The sequence below is a fragment of the Sphaerodactylus townsendi genome, linkage group LG04 (genome assembly GCF_021028975.2).
Source record: "Sphaerodactylus townsendi isolate TG3544 linkage group LG04, MPM_Stown_v2.3, whole genome shotgun sequence".
NCBI lineage: Eukaryota > Metazoa > Chordata > Lepidosauria > Squamata > Sphaerodactylidae > Sphaerodactylus > Sphaerodactylus townsendi.
The window spans coordinates 111336624-111362717 of NC_059428.1; positions in this window are offsets into that span (position 1 = coordinate 111336624).

Here is a 26094-nt window from a genome sequence, read left to right on the forward strand (position 1 = left end):
AAATGAAAAGCTGCTTTCCCCTGCCTCCACTGGCTTGGCCAGCTAGTGTGTAGGTGCCTGCAGGAAAATCTCTGAAAGCACTGAAACAACAGTAAACGAAGCTGGTCTTGGAATCATGGAAAGGGAAAAAATTGAATATAAATGAGATACTAGAAGATCATCAAGAGTAGGAGCATTCATTTAAAATGCAAGTACATTCAGTGCATTTTTAGTACAAGCTACTTTGACTCTCTGGAGGATAAACATGTTCTGTAAGAAGAAACAAATCATCACTAGTTCTGAAATTCTTCTGTGGTTTCTATCTGGATACTTCTTATGATTTACAAAATTTCACATTCTAATATCACTTGTCAAACAATGAGTTCAGTTTTGCTTTTTAATCAAAAGGGTCTTGATCTTGGCTTTTTCTGCTGGCCAGTTGCTTAATGTTCTGCTATTGCCTCCCTCTGCACAACCACCCAGGCATTCCTTGGTGGTCTCTGATCCAAATACTAACCAGGGCTGACCCTGCTTAACATCTGAGATTTGATGAGATCAGGCTAACCCGTGTCTTAAATGCAGCTAGTCTGGTTATTTCCAGGGTTCTCAAATGGTTCAGGCAGAGTTTGGGTTGTGCTAAGTATTCTCTAGTTCTGATATTCCAGCTGAAAATAGGAAGGGGATCCTCCAAACAATGTTATACATATTCCCCTAGCAGTGGCATAGTGGTTAAGAGCAGGTGTACCTAATTTGGAGGAACTGGGTTTGATCCCCCGCTCTGTCACTTGAACTGTGGAGGCTTATCTGGGGAATTCAGATTAGCCTGTGCACTTCAACACATGCCAAGTGGGTGAGCTTGGGCTAGTCACAGTTCTTCTGAGCTAGGGGTAGGGGACCTGCGGCTTTCCAGATGTTCAGGAACTACAATTCCCATCAGCCTCTGTCAGCATGGCCAATTGGCCATGCTGGTAGGGGCTGATGGGAATTGTAGTTCCTGAACATCTGGAGAGCCGCAGGTTCCCTACCCCTGTTCTGAGCTCTCTCAGCCCCACCTACCTCATAGGGTGTGAGGGGGGAAGGGAAAGGAGTTTGTAAGCCCCTTTGAGTCTCCTTACAGGAGAGAAAGGGGGGGATATAAATCCAAACTACTCCTCCTCCTCCTCCTCCTCCTCCTCCTCCTCCTCCTTCTTCTTCTTCTTCTTCTTCTTCTTCTTCTTCTTCTTCTTCTTCTTCTTCTTCTTCTTCTTCTTCTTCTTCTTCTTCTTCTTCTTCTTCTTCTTCTTCTTCTTCTTCTTCTTCACCACTTTCTCCTCCCTTCCTTTACCTGATGCTGTTAGGGGATTGTTTCTCTGTTTCTTGTTATTGCATTGTATTTCTTTGAGGTTATGTTGCTGAGAGTGGCAATCAGAAATCATACTGTGGCCAGTGAAGCACAGGATGTGGTGGAGGCGAATGTCTGCCACAGCAAGATTTCTTGTACAGAAGTATTTCCTCTAGCCCTGCTTTCACTTTCCACTCTCTCTGTGGCAAGCAAAACCACTCGTAGCATGCTGTGCTGCTAGCAGGCAGGGGTGTGGCCGGGTCTGACCCTGCAGGGCAAAGCAGGCGGTAAGCACAAGTGTAGTCAGGTCACAGTCCAATGGGTCAAGGCAGGTGGTAGGCAAGGTGTAGTCAAGTCACAGTCCAATAGGTCAAGGCAGGCAAGGCATAGTCAGATCACGGTCCAATAGGTCAAGGAAAACCAAGGAGCAGGCTAGGAATCAATGCAGAACCAGGCACACGGTGGCAACAAGTAACACACTTGTTGCACTCAGGCAGAAGCAAGCTCACAGCAAGGCTTATATAGAGAGCCTTGTTCAGGGGGCTGGGATTCTGTGAGGAGTTAGTCCTCATCAGATGCAGAGACTTCTAATCTCCCATATCTTGCTGCCAAATGAGCACTCCTTTTGTGCTTCTGTAGCAGCAGCAGCCTCTGCTTCTGACTCCTATGCACAGCTGGCTCATCACTGGGTTCCCTAGGAGGATCTGCAGGCTCCTCCGTCTGTATGTCATCAGGCAGGGAAGGACTGGGCATTGGCTCTGCTGCCTGGTCTTCCCCAGGAGCAGCCTCCTCTGGCTGCACTGTGTCCTCAGGTTCTGCCTCAGAGTCCTCTGTGTCCTGGTAAGTACCCAGGGGCTGGCTCATGACACCTGCTTGTAATTTTGCTTTGTCACCAGAGCAGGACAGGTTTGTCAGTGGACTCAGCTTTGCTCTGGACCTCTTCCCTCTACTCACGACCAGTCTTCCCACTTCCTTGTGCTGCTTTGCACACCTACACCTTGCCTACCCCCTCCCAAATGCTACTGGCTTCTTCCTGCTTCTACAAATGATCCTATCAAAGTATCAATATTATGATAACACAGAACTGGCATCTGGTGCACACTCCCCCCACCCTGCATGCTCCATCAGAGGTGCACACCTACCCCACCGGCAGCTGCTTCCCTGCCCTCTTTCCCCTCCTCTCTCCTCCCACAACAGGGCAAGACTCCACAGCTTGGTGAGAGCGCATTGGATGCCAGCCCCTGTGCCTACTGGCAGCCAGCTCCACTCTCTTCCTCCCTGGCAGGATTAGCAGTGCTGTGCAGAGTGGCAAACATGTCCAGGGAAAGGGGATGCTGGCCAGAGCACCCCCTCCCCCAATCAGGGCTTCTGCAACTGCAAAAATAAAAGGAATGGGGGCAAAGTACAACCCCACATGCAAGCAGACAAGCCTTTATTCCAAAACAAGCCAATGAGGGAGGGAAGGGGACAAAATATCAGCTCTAGTATTGGGACTTCTGGTGTGATGAGCTCTGTGCCTTTAAGGCTGTTGATGGGTGGAGTTAAGAGAACCGGGAGAAGGAGAGGCCGACAGACAAACTGCGATGCAGGCTGTGGGCTGCCTCCTCATGTGTAAACTGAAAAGTGTGATGATTGCCCACTGTGCAGAAAATAGTCCCAAAGTAAGCATCCCATGCATAATGAGCCTGTGAGTGGGAATGTCATCACAGCACGGGGTAGCAAATCATCATACATTATGATAGCAATGAGAGTAAATAAAGTCAATGGAGAACTGGGTTAATGCAGTTAGCACTCCTAGCCACCAGGGATATTTTGTTTGTTCATTTAAAACTTTTATTAATTGTCTTTCCTCCTTATGGAGCTCCAGAAAGCTTTCAAACATAGGTAAAACAGACAGAATAACATGCATTAAAAACATAAACCCAAAATTTTAAATCACTACCCAGGGCTGCTACTAAACTGAGATGAATGCAATTCTAAATAAAAACCATCTTCAGCTGCCTTTGATCAAATGTGAAAGGGTCAGGTGTACATCCCTGGGGAGGTTGTTCAGTAATTGTGGGCCCCCCCTCATGTACCCCCTGAAGGAACTTCTTTGATTGGTGGGACAGTCAGGAAGGCTTCTTCCTGTGATCTTAATTCCCGGGCAGGTAACACACCTCTGCACTATGTAGCCAATTAGATCTTGCTATGTGATTAGGAAATTGCAGAGTAATGGAGTCCATTAAGAGAGGTTAATAAATGTTTTTTTGCAACTCATGCTGGAAAAATCATAGCAAATAGAGTATTTGTTGACATATACAGAATATTGTTGAAGATGCTCCCCTCCCCACTCCAAAAAACAATAATTTTTCAGCTCATAGGAACAATACTATAGTTTCCCTGAAAGGACACTTGCCGATTATGCATGCTTGCCTGACATTTGATAGGTGACCTTAAAAGGCACACTGCTTCCTTTTCAAAGGAACCAGGGGGTAGAAATATTGGAGAGCTAGACCACATTTGTGAAGTGAGCGACATACGTTTAAATGTCAAAGTAATCCTACTGAATAAATGAGCACTGTCCCTTTGCAGCAGATGAATGAACGATTGGTTGGGATATGGTCTTTGTAAGTGTTGCTGCAAATTTCTTTAAAATGTTCCTAAGGATGTATCATAGAGATGGACAGCAGAAACTTGAGTAAATAGCCAAACTTTTTAGTGAGTCTTATTCTGCAAGAAGAAGGTTCTAGTTTTTGGCCTGTTGCTAATGCTATATTTTGTTACTGAGCATCATTATGAAAACAGAAATTCCTGCTGTAGAACAGGAAAATCTTATAAGTGGTGATCAGTATGAGCTCCGGAAACTTTCCGCCTACATTTGAAAAGATATTTGAGAACATAACCTGAAAAATTTGCAGAAGACCAAGATTTCTGTTGGGATGATTCTGGACCAATTTGGATTATTTGATTGGTCAGGATTGGTCCGAATTATTTGATTATCCAGATAGGCCTGGAATCATCCCAACAGGAGTTCAACCTAGTTTTATTCTATGTACATTGTATAATATGGGGTATGTATGATGCTTATTTATTTATTAGATTTGGTATATCACCCACCTCCGAGGGCTCTGGGCAGTGTACAGAAGGTAAAACCATTAAAAAATATAATACAATAGAAAAATTAAAACCAAAATAATTAAATACCATATCAAAACAGAATAAGGAACCCTAACATCAGATGGCACATTCTATCCCTTTGGGAGGGGACTGGGCACAATACAGCGACAAACAGTTATGATAGTATGTAGGGGCAATCAGCAACCTGCTTCCCCAAAGGCCCAGTGGAACAACTCCGTTTTACAGGCCCTGCGGAACTATCCAAGGTCCCGCAGGGCCCTGATGGCTGGAGGGAGAGTGTTCCACCAGGCAGGGGCCAGGGTAGTAAAAGCCCTGGCCTGAGTAGAGGTTAGTCGCATCATTGAGAGACTGGGGACCACCAACAAGTTTGCCTTTGCAGCTTGCAGAGGCCGAGTAGGGACGTAAGGGGAGAGATGAGGCCCCAGGCCATTAATGTTAAATGTTAAAGACCTCCCTGTCTGCTCCCTGACAGATCCAAAACTCAAGGTTTTGTATATAGAGGTTTCACCCATAAAGTTACTCTTACTACATAATATTCAAACTGCTCTTGGCTTTGTAGTTTGTAGGATATGCTCAATGGAGTCAAAGTGGTGTAGTGGTTACAGTGTTAAACTAGAATCTGGGAAAATCAGGTTCGAATCCGCACTCTGCCATGGAGACTTGCTGGGTGACCTTGGGCCTGTCACACCTTCTCAGTCTAGCCTACCTCATAGGATTGTTGTGAAGATAAAGTGGCAGAAATTATGCAAGCCACTTTGAATCGCCATTAGAAAGAAAAGTGACATATAATTGAAGTAAATAAGTAAATAAAATAAACAAGTATTCTGCTTAAGGCACCTCATGGGTGAAAACGTTTTCCTGTAACCAAAGGAGTTTGGATACAACTCGGAGTTATTTTCTTTATCTTTGTCTGAATCTGCTGTTAGATAATTTGATTGGGTGACCTGAAGTTAGGCGGCAACTGGCTAACCTGTGCCAGAGCAAAGGCAGGAATGCACCATTCTCACTCAGCAAATCAATCTGTTCTGTGTGTTCTTATTGATCTATTAAATGTTTCATGGTGTTGAAAATGCCATAGAATTACACCGCAGAACAAAAATCCTGACTCTGGGCAAGTTTAGCAAATGGACCATATACGTTCTATAGTTCTTCCCAAATTTTGTTCTTCAGCTTCTCAACTGAGAAGGTAGATGGTCACTTGCAGATGGACACATTTTCACGCAGGTTAATTGGCCATCCGTTTTTCACTTGTCAACTAAACTGTCTTTGAACTCAGTTCTCTAGAGAAGCAATTCTAGTTTATTAAGCAGTGGCAGCAATTAAATCTTTCATTGATTCATGGCTACAGTAAATACTTAAGGGCAATGTGTCTAAGCCCAAGTGAACCAAAATATCAGCAGGAGACGGGCAGAATTATCCTCAGTGAGGGAGTGTAAACTAATTATTGACAGTATCATTTACTCAGATTTCTGCTCATATCATCTAGAGAATTGCACGCTTGTGCTGTTCGTGTTCCAGAGACTTTTCATGGGGAATTTCCATTAGATGAATAACACGTTTTATTGTGGCTATTGGTTGCGACTCCAAAGTTAAAACCAGGAAGCTCCTGCACTTGAATGTAGCACATAGATTCTGAGTGCTAGCTTAAAATGGCAGGTAAGTAGTCCAGATACCCTTTTCTCATATTCCAGGTAAGACCTACAGTGGCTATGCAGAGAGATGCTATCAAATGAGCAAGCATGTTTGTAAGTCACTTTGATTTAACCCATCTAACCCTTTTTTTACTCAGAAAGAAAAATGGAAAATCATATCAAATAAACAAACACATAAATATCTAGGTGCAATGATGCAAGCAGTTCTTTTCATGACTGCAGCTGGGAAAATGGGAAAAGATAGTATTTCTTTAGATATTGGTGCCCATTGGATAAGAATAGTTTTGGATAAGAATAGTTACTTGAACAAGAGCACTGAGAACAGCCAGTGAAAACAACAGAGACCTATACGTATATACATAGACCTTTATTGGCATCAAAAATATAATCCAGTATAATAATTAAAAGGAGACACATTTTATTAATATTAAAAAGTAATAGAAAACAGAATAGAAAACAAAGTTATAAAAATACATATGTTATACATTTTACAATACCTAAAATTAACACTTATTCCTAACAATGTGAAAGTTTATAGAGCCCTGTAGGAAACTGGCTACCCTCTCACACAGATCTGCAGAAGGGTGACTTAATAAAAAGGACGACACAGCTGCAACAGAAGAGTCAGTTCTCAGTGCAGGGGTTAAGAACTTGGCCCGAATCTCAGCATAGAATGAATAAAATATGCTGTACTGTTTCAATAGTTCTTGAATCACAAAGACAGACTCTTTCTGCATATGGTATTCTCTGCAACAAAGTGTGTGAGTTTTCTGGTGAAATTTACTCTTGGAAGAGAAATCTCTTTATCTTCATGGGCTAAGGGGCAGGCTGCACAGTTCCTACATCTGTAATGACCCTGGACCATTGATGTTGGTGTCTCAGTGTTCCCCACATCAGCTCTAATCACCAAATCTCCCAGACTCCTAAGTCCAATGAGTGGGGCTGACTTGCATCACAGTAATTCTCTGACTGTGGGCCAATACTTGTAAACAATCTTTTTAATCCCACTACTGATGTAGAATATTCAAATGAGCTCACTATTCTATGCTCGTGGGATTTATGTTTCAGTTGAAGTAGTTCCTTCCTATCAATCCCATTGGCCTTACTTCTTGCTTTTTGTATAATTGGCCAAGATTAACCCCTGTTCAATATCTTAACCTCTATTGGCCTTGCTCCTTTTTTTGTAGTCCCTGGAGGTAGTGCTGTTCCTCTTAGCCCTAAGGAAAATGCCAAAGGGTAAGTTATTTTGCAAATGCCAGGGGTGAAACGAGTCCTAATGCAAGTATGCACTCTTATCCGTCTGTTTCTAAATAGTGAGACTGGTCCCTGGTAATGGATATAATGAGGTCAAGATAGGTATGCTTAGAAGGATTGATGGAAGCTGTGAATTTAATAATGTCATGGAGAGAGTTCAGCCATTGCACCAGAGAGTCCACTATGTCAGGATTCTTCACAATCACAAACAAATCATCAATATAATGTTTGTAAAAAAATGATCTCATCATAAAAGGGATTGACTGATGCATCCCTGGTGAGGTTGCTCTCAAACCTTGCCATCGATCAATCTTCAAGGGAGGGGGGCAAGAGAGACCCCATTGTGTTGGCTCTGATTTGAAAGAATGTACTTATTGTCAAACCTAAAATAGCTGTAATCTAATATCAAATCCAGGAGCTCAAGGAGGAAGTGTGTGTGGGGATTTAAATCTCTCCAAGAATCAAAGTAGTGTTCAACGGTCGCTCTCGCCTCATCATAGGGAATATTAGAATATAAGGAAGCAACATCTAAAGACACTAAACACGTTTCAGCCAGGACTCTAATACCTTCAATTTTATTGATTAAAGCTGTTGAGTCTGTTGTGTTCCTAAACCCATTCAGTGGGTTTCTTGAACTGCACTGTGGGCAGGTTCAGAATTAGATATAATGATATTCAATTAGTAAAGTTTTACCCTACAATTCCTTCAAGGAACTCCAGCCTATGTGATTGGTTTTCTCCTGTCCTCCATTTTATCTCCTCAACAGTCCTGTGAAGTAACTTTGGCTGAGAAGCTGTGACTGGCCCAAGACTACCCAATGAGTATTGTGGCGATTTAATCACTTCTCTTCCTCCTTGCACTATTAGACCATCCATAGGCTCTAACCAAATGAGTCCAGTAGGACTTAAACTTGCCTACAATTCTTTGGATTGTACTCAGGCAGAAGTGTTACCTTTGATGATCTTCCTAAAGCCCCCGAGGGCTATTAGTTGGTACCCATGAAGAAATGACCCTCATGAAAAAGACTTTCAAAAAATGAAAGATGAGAATTCAGAGAATGTACTACACCCATAGTTACAATGACATATCAATACAATGATATCCTAGTGCCCTTAAAAAATAAAAGTCCCCTGGCAACAGAGGGAGGAAATGGCTGCTGCAAGGACAGCATCAGGGAAAATGGCTGCCATATGGGCCAGAAAATCTGAATGTTCCCACTCACACAGCAGCCATCCAAACTTCACTGAGATTTTCCCCAAAACTTTGGAGCAAACCTGGTTTGAGAAAGATAGGGGAAAAACCCAAGGAAACATCTGGAGGTGCACAAAAGCATCATGATGCTGTGTAGGGTTGCCTTGTCTCACCTGGCTACCAGCAAGGAATGGGGGGTAGGGTTGCCAGATCCAGGTTGGGAAACTCCTGGAGATATGGGGATGGAACCTGGGGAGGACAGGAATCTCCATGTGGTATAATGCATCGGGTCCACTTTCCAAATTATCCATTTTCTTTAGGGGAACTGATCTCTGTAGTCTAGAGATGAGTTGTAATTCTGGGGGATCCTCCTGTCTCACTTGGAGGCTGGCATCTTAAAGCAAGCAGGGGAAAAGATCCCTAAAAGTTTTGAATGTGGGACAGATAAACCTGTGTTTTAGTGGCCTTTGTTTAGACTGATTTAGATTCTCCACAGATACTGCTTCTAGAAAATTTAGTTGGAGAGATGTGGATGGCTTTCACTTGCACTTAATGAATTAATGAGTTCTTTGGCTTGACATATGAAATTTACCTATACTGACACTTCAGGGCTGATTCAAGCATTTCAATGTCAATGGATTCCCTCATGTGGACTTTTGGGACCATGATATGTTGAGACAAAGGGATTATTTCTCCAACCTTAAACAGCCTTAGGGACTGTGATGTGCCTGTTGGGAAATTTAAATGTCTATCTGTAAGTTTATTCAATGAAGTTAACAACTGAGGCTATTTTGAGCTGGGAAAACTATGTGTGCATGCTTTGGGGGCTATTGTGGGTTAGGGGTCCCTATCTGAATCAGACCTGAATGCCCCTGGAAATTAAATTCCCAGCAGAGAACTCCAAGGACACATCTGATTATAAGCCCTCATGGAAGCTGTGTGACGGATGTGAAGTCTTTGTGACACAGGAATCAGCCATCAGTAGAACCGATATTTTACCAAAGTATCAAAGGACTTGGTACCACAAAAGATTCTGACCCGAATGGCCCAGGCTAGACTGATGTCATCTCAGGAGCTAACCAGGGTCAGCCCTGGTTAGTATTTAGATTGGAAACAAACAAGGAATGCCCAGGTTGTTGTGCAGAGGCAGGCAATGGCAAACCACCTCTGAACATCTCTTGTCTTGAAAACCATAGAGGGTTGCCATAAGTCAGCTGTGACTTGATGCACTTTCCACCACCATCACCTTAAAAGAACAATAGGATTCTCGTGAATGAAGAGACAGCTTTAACCTCAGCCCTTAACACCATTAGTGGTTATCAGGACTACCTGTTGCTCTGCTTTTTTAATTGCAAATGTTTCCCTAAAGGATCCTTTTTTCCCTTTTTAAAAAAGCCCTTAGTTTTGTTTTGCTTTTTAAACCATAGAGTGGTTAACAGTAAAGAACTATTGACATTGCTAATGTTTATTATGGATAAGAAAATGTCTCAGTTTCATGCAAATTACATTTAATTACTGTTGTAGGGTAATAATTATTTTTCAATAATAGAGCCCCTAAATCTTAAAAAGCCCTAAATGTTGTATATCTCATTATGTTACAGTGAACAAAAAAGAGAGAAAGCCTTTCATTAATTCATTAATGATTAGTTGGGAAAGCAATGTGACAGTTTATTATACATGCTACTGAGTACTATTAGCCTCCTGATATACACAGTTTAATTTAGAACTTTCATATTAGAGTTTTAGTTCTTCAAGCATGGAAATTGAATAGAAAACAAGTATGGAGATAATACACATTTGATTCCTCCTCCCCTGCTCTATTTCCATTCTGCACAAAATCTTTTCGTTTCCATTCTTTCACCTCTGCACTCTCCATCCCAAGTACACCTATAGAATATTTTAGGTCTGCAATGATGTATTGGCATAATCCACTGGAAATGAAAGCCCCACAGAATCCAGAGAGAGAGATTTAAGTATACACTTAGCCTTCTCTTTGAAGTCAGTGGGACACTTGAAGGCTTAACTCGTTTCCTGATTTTTAAAAAAATTGAACTACTGCATTTTTGGAAAGCTGAATAACATTTTATATTTGACGTCTACATGCTGATGTTCCATTGAGGTCAGTAGACTTTGACCAGTCATGCCCATTTATAGAAGATGTATTATGTTATGGTGTAGCGATAGTGGGAAAAGCAGGGCTGAGTTCATATTGGATAGTTGGACTGTATAAATCTTGAGGCAAGTCCCACACTTTATGAAATTTTGTAATATCTTATATACATGATGACAGTATCTCAGCTTCCAATAGAAAACATGATAATCTCATGCCATTAAATAGGGCAAGGAAATGAGGCCACCACAGACAAGGCAAAGAAACCCTGAAATGCCACTAGTCATCGTGGGATGTTCTCGGCCATTGAGTGTCAGGTGGAAAAAAGTAGAAGGAAAACAGGTGAGAAAGAGGAGAGTGATCAGACCACAGTTTGAACTGTCCTGGAATGGAAGATGCAATTATGGCTGGGAAGTGTATGGCTCATGAGATGTGCATTCCTTGATTCCCCAATTGCACCCTCAAATTCATGGGAGTGGAGGGTATACAGAAATCCTACTCTTTGGGAATGAAATTAGTACTGAAAATCCAACTTGATGAAGAATTCTGGAGAACTCGAAAGATTTCACTAAGTTTTGTGATGTTCACTTAGAGTTCTTTGTTGGAAGCATGTGTTTTCCCATTACCAAGTGGAATGTGCTACACTTGGCACTAGGAAGACATCTATGCCAACCTCTGCTTAGATAAATAACATTTAGTTCTTTGTTAGTGTTATGTTAATGATAAACTAACAGTCATATTTTTTCTACATGTCCTGTTAGTTATAAATCAGTGGCCAATTTAAGACGGGGAAGTTGATGCACTTCTATGGCATCCTGAGGTTACCAATAGGATTGCCAACATCCAGGTGGTTCTACCATATTGAAGAATTGGGGTGGGTGCACGTAAAGCCAGAAAATCTGCACTTACGTTTGCTGGGTAACCAAGTACCAGTAAAATAAAATTATTTCATACAGATATTCGGGTCAGTGTGAAGGATTTCACAAAATCATTCTGAACTAGGGAATGATAGCCCACAACAGCTAATTACCTGTGCTAATTGCTTTCAAATATATAGCCACGACTTTTACTATAATGTGTCCCTTTAACATTAATTTAAACTTATAGGGATTTTCTCTAAGGTGTGGCAGAAATTGTGAATGATTATTTTGTTACAGACAAAATCTGTATTGTATATTACAGAGTTTGTATTGTATATTACAATATTTGTTTGTTATTGTTGGAATAATATCTGTGTTTCGTTGCTGACTTTATAGAAATAATAATTTAGTGAAATGGAAAGTTCACAATAAGTTCTTTTATTTTATTGGTACTTGGTTATCCCAGCAAATGTAGGTTCTGATTGTATAACTTCTAGGTGGTGGCTAGAGAGTTCCTGGAATTCTGAATGAAACCCAGCCCACAGAAATCAGTCCCCCTGGAGAAAATGTCTGTTTTGAAAAGCAGACAGCATGGCATTAAATCCTACTGAGGTCCCTTCCCTCCCCAAACTTCACCCTCTCCAGGGTGTAAACCCCCCCCCCCCGTCTCCAGGAATTGGTCAACCTGGAGCTTGCAATCCTAGTTACCAGAAACCTGTGACAAAATGAAGTTTTTAGTTAAATAACAAACCACACAATTAAACTGGAACTGGAAAAATTCCTTTGAAAAAAATGCCCTTCAGAATGAGGAGGTTGGAATTGAAAGAGGATAAGTTACAGCTTCTCTTTCCTGTGATAGGTCAGTTGGGAAGTTGGATGCCGATTGGTTGATGTTTGCAAATTCTAAGCTTGAGAAAAGTCAGAATCAGTTCAGTCAGTTAAAGGCAGTTGGGCATAGGGAAGAGCTGAAGCTGAAGAGAAGATAGTGAAGGGAACAGTCAAGGAAATGGGTTCTGGAAGGGCTTTAACAGTGCAGCCAAGGGAAGGCTATATGGTTGGTTACAAGGACATAGGTAAGGGTTTTTTTTCCTTAGGTTCAAAAAAAGCCCCATTATATGTCTGAACCTCTGCCCCCCTTTTGTGGGTTTTTAAAAAGTTTTTTTTTCACTTTTTGGCCTGCAAGGTGTGCAGTTTTCAGGCAAGCAGCACCAAAATTTCAGGGATTTGTTGGGAAACTCTCCTGATGATACCACACAGGTTTGGTGAGGTTTGCTTCAGGGGGTCCAATGTTATGGACCCCAAAAGGGGGTGCACCCATCCCCCATTGTTTCCAATAGGAGTTAATATGAGATGGGGGCTACACTTTTGGGCATCCATAACTTTGGACTCCCTGAACCAAACTTCTCCAAACCTGGGTGGTATCATCAGGAGAGTCTCCTAAAGATACCCTGAAAGTTTGGTGCTGTTAGCTTAACAATTGCACCCCTGACAGCAGCCCCCCCCCCAATTTTTCCCAGATTCTCCTTTTAAAACCACCCCCTTTGGAATGGATTTAAAGGGAGAATCTGAGGGCCCCAGTTTAAAAGTGATGCTGTTTCAGGGTGAGAGATAATCCACCCCCAAACAGCATCACTTTCAATGTTTTTAACTGGGGACCCCAGATTCTCCCTTTAAGGTAGATTTAAAAGGAGAATCTGGGCTCCCTAGTTTAAATATCATTGAAAGTGATGCTGTTTGAGGGTGGATTCCAGCATGAGGGTGGGGGCACAAAACTCATATTTTGCACTGGGGTCCATTTTCCCTACCTACACCTCTGCCCAGAGAGGAGGGCAGAAGGGACTGCCAACAGGGCAGGGGAGTCTGCCGCCCTGGCCTTGGAGAGCTGCTTTTATAAGCACTGAGGCCTGGGGCGGAGCTTGGGGAGGTGGGGCCATGCCCCAAGGGGTGGGTAGGGGCATGGCCCTGCCCCCAAACCCCTCCCATAAAAAACCTATAGCTACATCACTGGTTGGTTACATATGGAATAGACATTGAAAGGCTGATATGTCTGGCCAGGTACATACATGCTTGGCTTTAGAAACATTGCAGGCTGCCCCAGATGCTCCTGTGCTTGTTGCTTAATCTTGGATGATCTCTCTTTTGATAGCAGATGGTGATTCAGAAATAACTTGGCAGGTAAAGGTAGTTCCCTGTCGAGCACCAGGTAATTACTACCCATAGGATAACATCATATCACAACATTACCAGGCAAAGATGGGAGCGGGCAACTCATAACAGAGAGCCAATATACCCATTAGAAGCCTCAAAGAATTGTTGGAAGTGTGATTGGGGCAACTCATAATAGAGAGCCATATATATGGATATGTGTAACTTTAATTTCAGATATACCCATTAGAAGCCTCAAAGAATTGCTGGAAGTGTGATTGAACATACTAACATACTGAGGAAGACACACAAAAAACGTTCTCTACGCGCGAAACGTTTTTATGTAGAACCTACAGAATTGGAATATGGACTATATGAAACTGAAGCTTTGTCTCTGAAAAAAGAATTGGCAGGAATTGAATGGTTATTTATGTTTAGTTATAAATGTTGGTTATTTATGTTTAGTTATAAATGTTGGAAGACTTATACTGTATCTTGAAGAACTCTGTCAGTAAAATGGAGGAAATGTAAATACAAATAGAAGTGTTAAGTTGATTAATTATATGTAAGATCAATATATAAGATTGGATACAGCCAGAGTGCAACGTGTGTATTTCTTAGTATTTAGGCTGATGGGCTGGTTTGCCATTGCCTTCCCTCGTTGTTTACACTTTACCTCCAGCAAGTTGGGTACTCATTTTACCAGCCTCAAAAGGATGGAGGGTGAGTCAGCTTTGAGCCGGCTGCCTGAAACCAACTTCTTTCAGGATCAAACTCAAATCGTGAGCAGAGCTTTGACTGCAGTCCTGCAGCTTACCATTCTGTGCCATCAGGTTCCTAAAAAAAAACTTGATCTGTCACCAAATTTGTGGCAATGGTGATCTCCTTAAAAGGATGCTGAGAGGGGTCATAATTAGTTGGGTTCTTTTTAAATGGGAAAACTGTAGTTGAGTATTGTGATGTTTAATATTGCCAGGTGTTCTACTGTATTCTATTGTATTGGTCTTATGTTCAAGACCTTTGGTCAAACAAGCCTATTAATAGATGTTCCTATTAATAGGAATGATGTTCCCATACTACTAATTGTACCTCTATTGAGTCTATTCAGTTCCCTTTGTAGCTGAAGGAAATAATTGTCCTGAATTCTTAGCTGTTGTGGAATTGACCTTAATAATCATCAATCCCATCCACAGTGCTTTTCATACTTAAGTTTAAATTTTCAAATTTAAACAAACTCGCCAAGCAGGGCCACCTCCTTTCTTTCCATCTCTATTCATCCTTTTTTTTTCCTGCCACCCGCCCCACCAAAGATAGGACATTTTCTGAGGCCCGGGCCTGAACATGAATCTTCCAGATTCATACTCTTGTGATCCAGAAGGCTAGAATTTAGGGTTGCCAACTCTGGGTTAGGAAATTTCTGGAAATTTGGAGTCTGGGGAGGGGAGGGACCTAATCAGGATACAATGCATAAAATTCATCCTCTGAAGCAGCCATTTTCTCCAGGAGAACTGATCAGCAACATCTGCATATAATTCCCAGTCTGGAAGTTGGCAAGCTTATGTGGGACATGGCTAAGGAAAAGGAAGTGGAGGCAGGGGGAAAACCCACTGAATTACCCATTGTGAAAGAGCTGACCCAGATCCCTGTTTCCTCATGTTTTTCTGTTTGACTACAAGCACCCTGAATGCCAATGCTACAGTCATCATAGAAGGCCTATATTTCATGTTTGTTGGCCCTGCTGGTTGACCACTGTGTGAAATGGGATGCTGGACTAGATGGACTGCTGGTCTGTTCAAGGTGGGCTCTTGTCATGTTTTTTTAGAGCCATTCCTTGCTGCCACTTTTCAGCACTGGGTGTGGGCTCTTAGCATTTAATGTTGGCAGTGCAGCATCTTTACAAACATTGCTGTTCTGTATATCCAAAGTAGCAAAGTCCCCAGATGAGTCTTAATGCTCAGGAGAAAGCAGGGCACCATTTGATACTTCCAGAAGTCACTTTGATGCTCTCATCCCCAGTGTTAAACGAGTAGTGGCAGAAGACCTTCTACAAACAAAACAGTTCTCGTAATCGTTGCTGATTTTTCACTTAGTAGACTCGACTCCTTTATGGATTTAAAAACAACCCTTTTCCACCCTCACCCCCCAGCTTTTTTGTTGTGTAAAGTGGCGTTCATTGAAGCTTGGCCAATAGATGGTATCATTGCTAGCCTGAGTCTATGCTATGGGAGGCCTATGGAAGCATATCTGCTCAAGGCATTCATGCAAATTATTACTTACTGCCCTATATGCTCATAAATTAATAGCTTCTCTGTGGATGAAAAACAGAAAATTAGACAACCATTAAGGTTGAACAATGTATAAAGAATATTAAATATTAATATGAGCTGAAACGATATTGTGAGAGATAGGAACAGATATGCCAGGAGCATAACAATCCAGCACTTAAAATATAGATAGTAATACATAATAATAAAAACATATTTTTGGCTAGATATTTTGGTTGGCTTAGTCTTAGAATGAAATCTTGCAGTGAAAAAGAAATCAAAAGTGTTTGCCAGTATAGCCACACTTGCAGGACAGCCTATTCATACCAAAACCCAAGCTTAAGTTGAAAAGTTTCAGGTTGCTTATGTCTTTCTATCAAGGTTTGCCAGACCCTGCCCCCAGCTCCTGTGTCTTCCCATTGTTCTGAGTAGTGGTGCAACTTTTTTTTTTTTACAAATGGATATCAGATCGATGGCATAATGTCACTTCTTGAGGTGCCTGGAACTACATCAGTTCTCTCTTGGTTATCTCTGGGAACACTATAGCTTTCTGGCATTTCCTAGAGAGGCAATGGCTTTCTAGCAATTCTGGCAACCACAGACATTTTGTGTGCATTTTCTTTTACCAGCCCCCATTTTCCCTCCATTTTCCTTTGCCACACACCACACACACACACACACACACACACACACACACACACACACACACACACACACACACACACACACAAATGATGATCTGTACCATGATTTAGTAATTCCTTTGAATTTACAGCATTCTTTTAAAAAAGGCTTTCTTTTAGCCCTTTTTATTTTAGATCTAGTCGGCTTGTAACATGTTAGAGAATCTGAAAAGACTGTGGTAATCTTCATTTGTTCAGTGGGTACTCATCTTGAGAATGTCATGGCAGAGTTACCCAGAAAAATAACCAGATTCTGGATGTTAGATTGTTCCAGTAGCTTAGGAACAGAAAGTAAATCCACAGTCATTTTAAGACTCTTAAAGATGGGTTCTTTCAGTGGCTTGAAGGTGTCCTCATTCTGTTTCTGTTGTGGATGTTGTTTTTTGCAATCCATAATGGGCAACAGAATGTTTCCTGCCCCTTGGACTATTCCAGGGCTCAGGTAGGGTTGCCAGGCCTAGCAACTGGCAGGCAAAATTATTTCTTCCTCTGCACCAGTTGTCACAGGTTTTTTTGATTGCTCTGATGAATTACAGGCATTTGGTTGTCATTCGCTTTATCAAACTCAAACAGAACAAAACTGAGCACTCTTTGACTGACTTTGTAGACTAGGTCTACACCAGGCCAATAACAGGTATTAGGTGTCTCCAAAAACTATTTTTGCTGCCTCCTTGCTGCTGAACTACACATCTTTTTTTAAAAAAGCAAAAAGCAACTGCAGAAAATAGAAATCAGGAGTCTGTTGGCATACCAAATGGTATCGGTGGGCACCATGGAACCCACAAGAGCTGCTGAGTACCCATTTGTTTCCTCCCCAAAACATCTCTTCCCCAGCATGCATTCAGAAACAGCAGCCTCCGTGATAACAGGATATTTGTCTTCTATTATCCCAACTTTTTAATGATTGGTCCATGGGTACCATGATGCTTGCATAAGGGTACCTGTCCTGCCGCCACCCCACCCCAGTGTCTCTAATTATCCGCAGCCTCCATACCAGCCATTTTGTCATTGGCCCACCCTCCTGACATTCTTTTGATGATGGTGTCCAATTCTCATTCTCAAAATTCCAAAGATTGTCATCTCACTGCTCAAAATTCATCCTTTGTACTCCCCTTCCCCCACTCACTATAAGGAAAACAATATGGGATTAGAGTTGTTAAGAGGAACGGAGTTTCTTTTTCTGAAATTCACTTTTTAATCAGATATGATAATTGATTCTTACTCTCTTGTCCCTTTGAAATGAAGAATTTCTCTTAGTATGTTGTTGCAACTCTCTGCAACTCTCTCTGTGTTACATATCACAAAGTGCTCTAGCAGAAGGGTGGGAAGGTTTTGTAAGTCATTGCTTGCCTCAGAATGAAATTTTGTAGGACTTTTCTTTCTGCGCCCTCCCCCCCCCCTTTTTAAATTTCTCTTTGGATAAAAATGGAATTGTTTCAAAATGTATTCCACATTCTTAAAAAGAGGAAAAGAAATGGACTATTTGATTCCAGAGAGAAATTGGGCAAAGAGGAATTGTTTCCTTTTAACACATCTACATGGAGTTTCTGGACATCTTTCCCTATCAGGAAAAAGCCATTTGGGGACTAGGAGATCTTGAGAACACAACTGGCTGAGACATGCAGTCCAGCTGTCTATCCCACCACTCCTAATTTTAGCTACCTTCCATTATAAAAAGTTTTGAGAAATATAGTTTGGCCTTTGGACTGCAAGAATGGTGGGTGGCCAGATGACCTTAGCAGGCCTATTTAAGTAAGAAGAAGAATTTACATTTATATACCACTCCAAGGAGTCTCAAAATGGCTTGCAAACTCTTTCCCTTCCCTGCCTCACAACAGATCCCTTGTGAGGTGGGCAGGGCTGAGAGAGTTCTGAGAGAACTGTGACTACCCCAAGGTCACCCTGCAGGCTTCATGTGGAGGAGTGGGAGTGCAGGCTTCATGTGGAGGAGTCCACCACTACACCACACTGGCTAACACATGCTAATTTCATTCATTTTCTGCACCTGTTTGTAAACTCTTTTATTATGCTGCATGCTATTCACAGGTTTCACCATCTGCATTATTCTAATTTTACTTAATGCTCAGTTACTTACACATATTGATCCTTACTAACCGTCTGGGCAACATGCTCCCCACCCTCTCTCTATAGGTCATGGTTAATGACTTCTGTTTCAATGTCCATAATCTGGAGATCAGTTGTAATTCTTGGGTGAATCCAGTCCCACCTTGAAGTCAGCAACCTGACTTGTTGTAACCCATTGTACAGACATGCTGCAGAATCTAACAAATCCTCTTCACACATTAATTTTTTAGGCGCATACTTACAAATATGAAGTACGAAGGCCTCCAATCTGTGTCCAAAAACACATGCATCATACATCAACTTTAATGCTGGGTCATCAGTCTACACTGCCCAGAGCACCTCGGGGATGGGGCGGTATAAAAATCTAAATAGGATAGATAGATAGATAGATAGATAGATAGATAGATAGATAGATAGATAGATAGATAGATAGATAGATAGATAGATAGATAGATAGATAGATAGATAGATAGATAGATAGATAGATAGATAGATAGATAGATAGATAGATAGATAGATAGATAGATAGATAGATAGATAGATAGATAGATAGATAGATAGATAGATAGATAGATAGATAATGGGTTTAGAGATCAGTCTGATATGCCCAGAGAAGTTAGTTGAAGAGATTATGGTTGTGAAACAATGACAAGGGAACATAAGGTGGTCATTAAAAGTGTTACTCAGAGGAAGAAACATTACTGAGTAAAATACAGGGGCGCTAAGCACATTCATACATCCTTTGTCTTCTCTGGTGCCTATGGTCCAGGGCTGAAGATGGGAATTCTCTCTACACAAGATCTTTTGTGTAGTTGTAATCCTGTCAGGAAGGGTGTGAGAGAACATTATGCAAGGTGCTTTGGAGGGAGATAAGTTCGGACAAAGTTCTTTTTCCTCATAGGCTGCCCAAAACAAGCTTCTCTATTTTGGCACTGCTGCTGGGCATCCCAAGGTTGGCTGGTAGAGGTGCCACTGTCTTAAAACAGGGGCCCTTGGTTTACCATAGGTCAGTCTGGCAACAACATTGAATGGACAATGGTGGCAAACCTTAGTGCTGTCTAACATGTGAATTTCTACCTTTGCTGTTTAAGACATCCGGTTTGTACCATGTATATATACTTTGGGTGTATTTGGTTCATCCACAGAGCCAGCCCATTCTATGGAAAACAGTATCTGCCACCTCGCTCCTTACTAAGTAAATAGTTTGGGTTTTTATATGACAAGTAAAAAACACAGTGACAAATTAATGGAAGAAAAGCCCCAATAGCCTGCATGTGTTGTGTTGCAAACTGCTGCGTAAAAGCCGCCCAGCACGGCTTAATCATCCTGTTTCCCTTTCCTTTTTTCGCTCATTACATTCATTATTGGTCACAAAAGACTGCTCACAAAACAGCTAGTGGTTTTAATTTAATGCATCCCTTCCAAAACCTGCAGGGAAATTAAAGGCGAGAGCAACCTGGAGTGGGCTGGGAGCTCTCTCTCTCTCTCTCTCTCTCTCTCTCTCTCTCTCTCTCTCTCTCTCTCTGTGTGTGTGTGTGTGTGTGTGTGTGTAGGGGAAGAATGCACAGGCCTTGGCACATCTGAGGCTTTGCGTACTAATCAACAAATATTTCTCAAATAGATCAGTGCTGACCCCGAAACACACTGGGAGGGCTTAACTCATTAGTTTGCAAATTGAGTCAAATTGACACAAGGCGTTTCCTTGCATTGCCTTGAAATCTCTGATCTAGGTGGCAAGTGACCTCTCAAGCTGACAGGACAGCGACTGCCAAGTCATCAAATGACTGCAGAAGCCAATAAAACCAGGACATCCAGTGTGATCCCATGAGAGAGGCAGAGAGAGTCTGGTTGGCTTCTAGCCTTAGTTTGTTAAAAAATGAACATAAAAATGTCCCCATCTCTACTTAAATGCAGGCATTAGTGGTTTATGCAAGGTAATTAACAAAGAGAAAAGTAATCAAAAATCTAATCATGACATGCTGTAATATCTGAGGGAGGGAAGGCAAAAATTAGATATGTACAAAGAACATCAAGGAAATGGCAGGGAAGTGTTGTGATAGGCTGCTGCTTTGATTAAAAGGTGCTGACCCTGAGCCCAGCAAGCGCATGCCGCAGCCATGGTCGCGTGCATGCATAGCCTGGAGAAAATGGCTGGAATCTTGCCAATCAACTCCATGGCAGGGGCGGTGGGACAGAGGGCAACTGAATCCAGCCCCCTCGTTCACTTTCCTGAACAACAGTTGGATGTGAATCCATACTTGTGTACCAGGCAATGCAAACACAACTTCAGCTGCTTAGATCAGGTTGAGGAATTGTGTACATCAAATCCATTTGCATACGGAATCTGGGGTGCAAAGATGGGAGCAAAATGGGGTAAACTGCCCCAGGGCCCCATAACATTGATTAGTGAATTGGTTGTCTACAGTGTATGTACCAATGAGGTACATACCAAATTTTTATCCAAATTTTGACCTTCAAGGTTGCGGAATCTGACAAGAACCATACTTACCTACCTATGAATTAATCTTTATTAATTTATCATTAAATATCAGGGAGGCTTGAAGACCCACTGGTGTGGCTAACATTCTGGATCAAGGTGTATGTGCATATGGGTATGTATGCAACACATTTTTTTAATAATATAGGAAAGGTGCTTCATTGCTTATTAATTAGAACATCCAGAACTAGAAGCATTTGTGAGATCTATCACATTCATATTCCCAAGTGACATTTGGATCAATATTTTTTAACTATGTCAGTTCATGAGATACTAGCTTTTAAGTTTTTACATATACATTGTCAACTGGATCTGAACAGACTGTAACGTGCAATCTTCTGTTCTGTAGAGATTTCGTCAGGTTTTGGAACAAGATGGGGAGAGGAATGTACTATTCAGTCTGCTTGCACTAGATCCCTTGAATCAATGTCTCTGAATTCCCTAGCTTAGTAATCTGAATTTCCCAGTTTAAGTCTAAGATCACCAGAACTTGGAAGCTAAGTGTAAGGTCAGCCACAGTTAGTACTTGGATGGAAAACCACCGAGGAATACCAGGGTTGCTATGCAGAGGAAGGCAATGGCAAACCACCTCTGCTTCCTCTTGCCTGGAATACCCTGTGAATGGGGTCAGAATGAGTTGGTTGCAAATTGACGGCATGTTCTTCCTCTTCTTCAACTGGCAGCCATGACTGGCCCCATTGTGCTGATATTTTTTGTCCATTGGGGGGCTACCTTTGGCTATTAGAAATCAGATTCAGCACATAACAGAAAGACACTGATCTATGTATGCAGAAAAACAACATCTTGAAAGATTGGGCTTATCATATTGCAATCCTAAACAGAGTTACTCCTGTCTAAATTCATTGAAGTAAGTGGTCTTAGAAAGGGGGTGACTTTGCCCAGGAATGATGCTGGTGAGGAGTTTCTTTGTTTTCCATGAGAAAAAATTTAATTCAAGAATGCAACTGCCCTTTCCCTGGGAATTTGAAATGTAACAATTCAGATACTTTACCATTTGACTATATATGTATAACCAGTATAATATTGGTAAAAGCTGATCTGAGAGCAAGACCATGTACATTATTTTGTGAAAAGGTTTGTATCAGTATATGTAACTTATTCTGTGAACGTAATCAGTGAGTGCAAACTTTCTTTGCTGTTAAGGATTGCCTGATTGGGCCACACAGATATTGCTTATCTGCTTCAAGCTTGTGTGTGACAGAAAAACAAAAGAGAAAACTGTTGATATGTGGTGTGTGGGGAGGTATTTTCAAATTTGTGGCTGCTATTTAAAATTCAACTGATTTTTTAAAAAGTCATGTACCCCCTTTAACAATTCTTATCATGTTTCTAATCCTTTAAATCCCTTAATTAAGCCCAAGATGGTTGAAAACTGTTATCAACTTCTTTGGGGGCCATATATTTTAATTAGAGCTCAGTGACAAAAATCTGATGCTACCATATGCATTCAGCGCATAATCAGGAATAAGAACAAAACCTCGTAAATTACCAAAAAAAAGTTTTGTTTTGATTTATGAGGCAAGAGGATTAGAAAATAGATCCAAATCGGGCTATGGGGCAAAAAACTCAGACTTCAAACATTTCCTTTAAAAAAATCAAATACAAAAAGTCTCTTGGTTTTTACAAATAAGGTTTACGAGAATGAATTTGTTGACAATTTCTCCTCTAGAGAAACTCCATCACTTCATCAGGCTCATTGAGTTGTTTAAAATGTCTTTGAAGTTTTTGTAGTTGAAATAACAACTTGGCACTGAATTTATTATGTACAGGAACAAAATAAACAGCCATATATTTCAACGCTTTGAATGGAAACCTTCCTTCCAACCAAATTAAAGATCGTGCTTTCCTGGGAGCAGTTCTTGGATTTTGTCTGAAAAATTAAATCTACGAAAAGAAGAGTCATTTATGTGAAAGGAACTGTGGTAGCATTGCACTTTGGCCCCTTTAGGTCACTGGGGAAACCATCAGCAAGGTCATGGTGTAATTTGTTCCTGGACTGTACCACTTGAGACTCCAGGGGGATATTTAACAATGTGGATTCCACCTAAAATTTGTACTGGCACGGATATATGGATGATTTTCCCTGGTGTTCCCACCTGCAGGAAGCCTCTGGTTTTGTCCAAGCTATTTCTGGGGGTCCTGTTTCTCTCAGGAGCAGCATTTGTGGAGGAAGGATTTCTGGCTTCTTTAGAAGCAGGGAATTGTAGAAAATTGCCCCTTATTGTTAGGCAGATAGAAACTCTGAGAGAACTCTTTTCATGAATCCAAACGCCTCTTCTAAAAACAAACAGAAGTCAGTTTTGTATGGTGGCTAGAGTGTGGGATTAGGTCTGGTTTCAAATTCTCACTCAGCTGTACCCCAGGGGCAAAGCCAGGTTCTAAAGTTAGGGGGAGGGAGCACATAAAAAAGGCACCATGACATATACCAAATAGCAGTGTGAGCCCAAGCTTAGGAATGAAGAACCCAGCCCAAGGGATGGGGCTTGGGCTGGAAGCAGAGAGGTTAATTTTGAAAAGGCGGCATGACACATACCAAGTAGCAGGTTGGGCCAGGGCCTGGGGAGGAAGAGCCCTGCCCTGGAGGCAGAATTTGGGGTGGAAACGGGATTGGGGTTGAAAAGGTGTCTCTTTTCAAAAATGCGCTCCCCTTATGCCCCCATTAGCTATGCCACTGCTGTACAGCTCAGCAGGGGACTTTGGACTGGTCATGCTCTCTCTATCTAACCTACCTCACAGGATTGTTGTGCAGCTAAAATAGAAGAGGGGAAGATCAAAAATGTGTGCTGCCCTGGGAAGAAGATTGGGGTATGAATGTGATAGATTTGGGGTATGTGCAATGAATGCCTGACAATGCACATTTATTACACTCAGACCTGGCTGGCTTGCTCTAGTGAAGTCTGAGTGGAAAGAAGACAAGTTTGGATTTATACCCCACCTTTCTCTCCTGCAAGGAGTCTCAAAGCTCCTTCCTTTCCTCTCCCTGCAACAGACACCTTGTAAGGCAGATCGGACTGAATGCAATTCTACTTGTGCAAGAGATACACAAGGGCTACTGCAACATTGCCCTTCACTGACTGTTGCATTTTTTGTTCACGAGCACACGTTCCTATGAAAATTTCAAAAGTGTGTGTGTGTTCTATTGAAATTAGTAACAAATCACAAGCATTATGCACTAATATGTTTCCATCATTCATAAAGTCATTTTTAATTGTTTGTCAAATTATTGATGTCTGCAGCATGACTGCTGCTTCTCTGCCGCTGCTTGCGCATCTGCCTTGACTCATCCCTGAAAAATTTCCACTCAACGAAATGAAATATGCAGTATTGATCCAGTCAGAAGATATCTCCCACTAAGTCTTCCTCATGTGGAAAAGATAGTTTATGGATACTGTAAGTAGCCTCTGAGGTTTGTTTTTAGCACTTCTGCTTGTACAAGGTCTGTTGCATATGTGGAAATATTCCATTAGATCAAACTCATGGCTTGGATCCATCTTTCCAGGGGTGCAAGATTTCTGTCTATGGAGACCCTCCTCCTCCTCCAGCAGCTCTGAATCCCGTTCCTCCAGATATGGCACTTCAGGAGCTTTTTGGGCTTCCATCGGAGAAAGGAGATGAGAAAGTTATGCTGTGCACTCAGAAATCCTTGCAGCCATGGAAAAAACTCTAGTGGATCCAAGTTCATCATGCAGAAATAATATCTAATTAGGGTTGCAAGCTTGCAACTGGGAGATTTTTCCTGTATGCCTCTTTTCAAAACTCTCTAAGGCATGGTCTACGTTTGCAACAGAATGTGGAAGAAGAACATGGAGATGGAAGGAGTAACTGCAGTAGTTCAAACATCACATGAGAGATTACATTTTTCAAAGTTTCTTAAAATTAGTAATTCTCCATAGAGAATAGTTTTCCATAAGATGTTTTGTCTCACCCCCTTTCCCCATGGCTTACTCCTTCCACTCCTGTTCTGTGATACACCTGAGTCCAAGCAGGTAAAAGGATGTATTTTAGAAAAGAAATGTGTGGTGTGGTGTAGGATAGAAAGCCAGGGAAGCCTCTGGGAAACCAGGAAGCCGCAAGGAAATTTCAAGATCAAGGGAACCTTCTAGGAGTGCAACCTGGCATGCCTTTCTCTGACAAGCTGTCTGTAGGTTGCACTTCAGATCTCTTCAGCAATCGTTGATACTCCTGAAGAGCAATTTTAGTTTTGCTCATTCGTTAGAAGATTTGCACCAAAGTCATTTTCAGTGGTGATGATCTCACCAAGTTTGAGTTACAGTCACTCAGTGGGTGACCCTATTCCAAAAAGGATCTGAGTTCTACTCTTCTATGGTCATGAAAACATTTTGAATACAGTCCATTTCTGTATTCAAAATGCCACCTCAGGAGAAGCTACACCTGGAGAACTTTTGTCTTCCACTAAAAGGGCCTGAAGTTTTGGATTGCAAAATGTACACCAAGCTCCACTGGTAACATATATAGACTTCTGAATTTTTCCCCACCCAAGAAGTGGCTAATAAGTGGACCCAAATATTTCTAGACACTAACCCAAGGAAGGATTTTTTTTTGAAAAAGGTGTTACCACCAGTTTAAGCATTTCTGACAGATGTTCGTGCCAAGGGAAATGAGCCCGGCGGCACTCACTTTTCAAGCATCAAGAAAAACCATATAACCAGCATTTGTGATATGGTGTCAATAGGTTTCCCCCAAACCCCCACTGTACACAGCAGCAGGAGGCGGGAATGGATGCAAATCACATTAAAATGTAATGTTTATCAATGGCTGCAATAAAAAGAGAAAACTTTTCCCTGCCCGTTCCCAGGTACGCTGCACCGCCAATCTGAATACATTGGTAATATGAGGGTCTGATTAGTCCTGCAAGGCTGCCTACAGGTTAGCGGGCCTCATTTCAAATCTC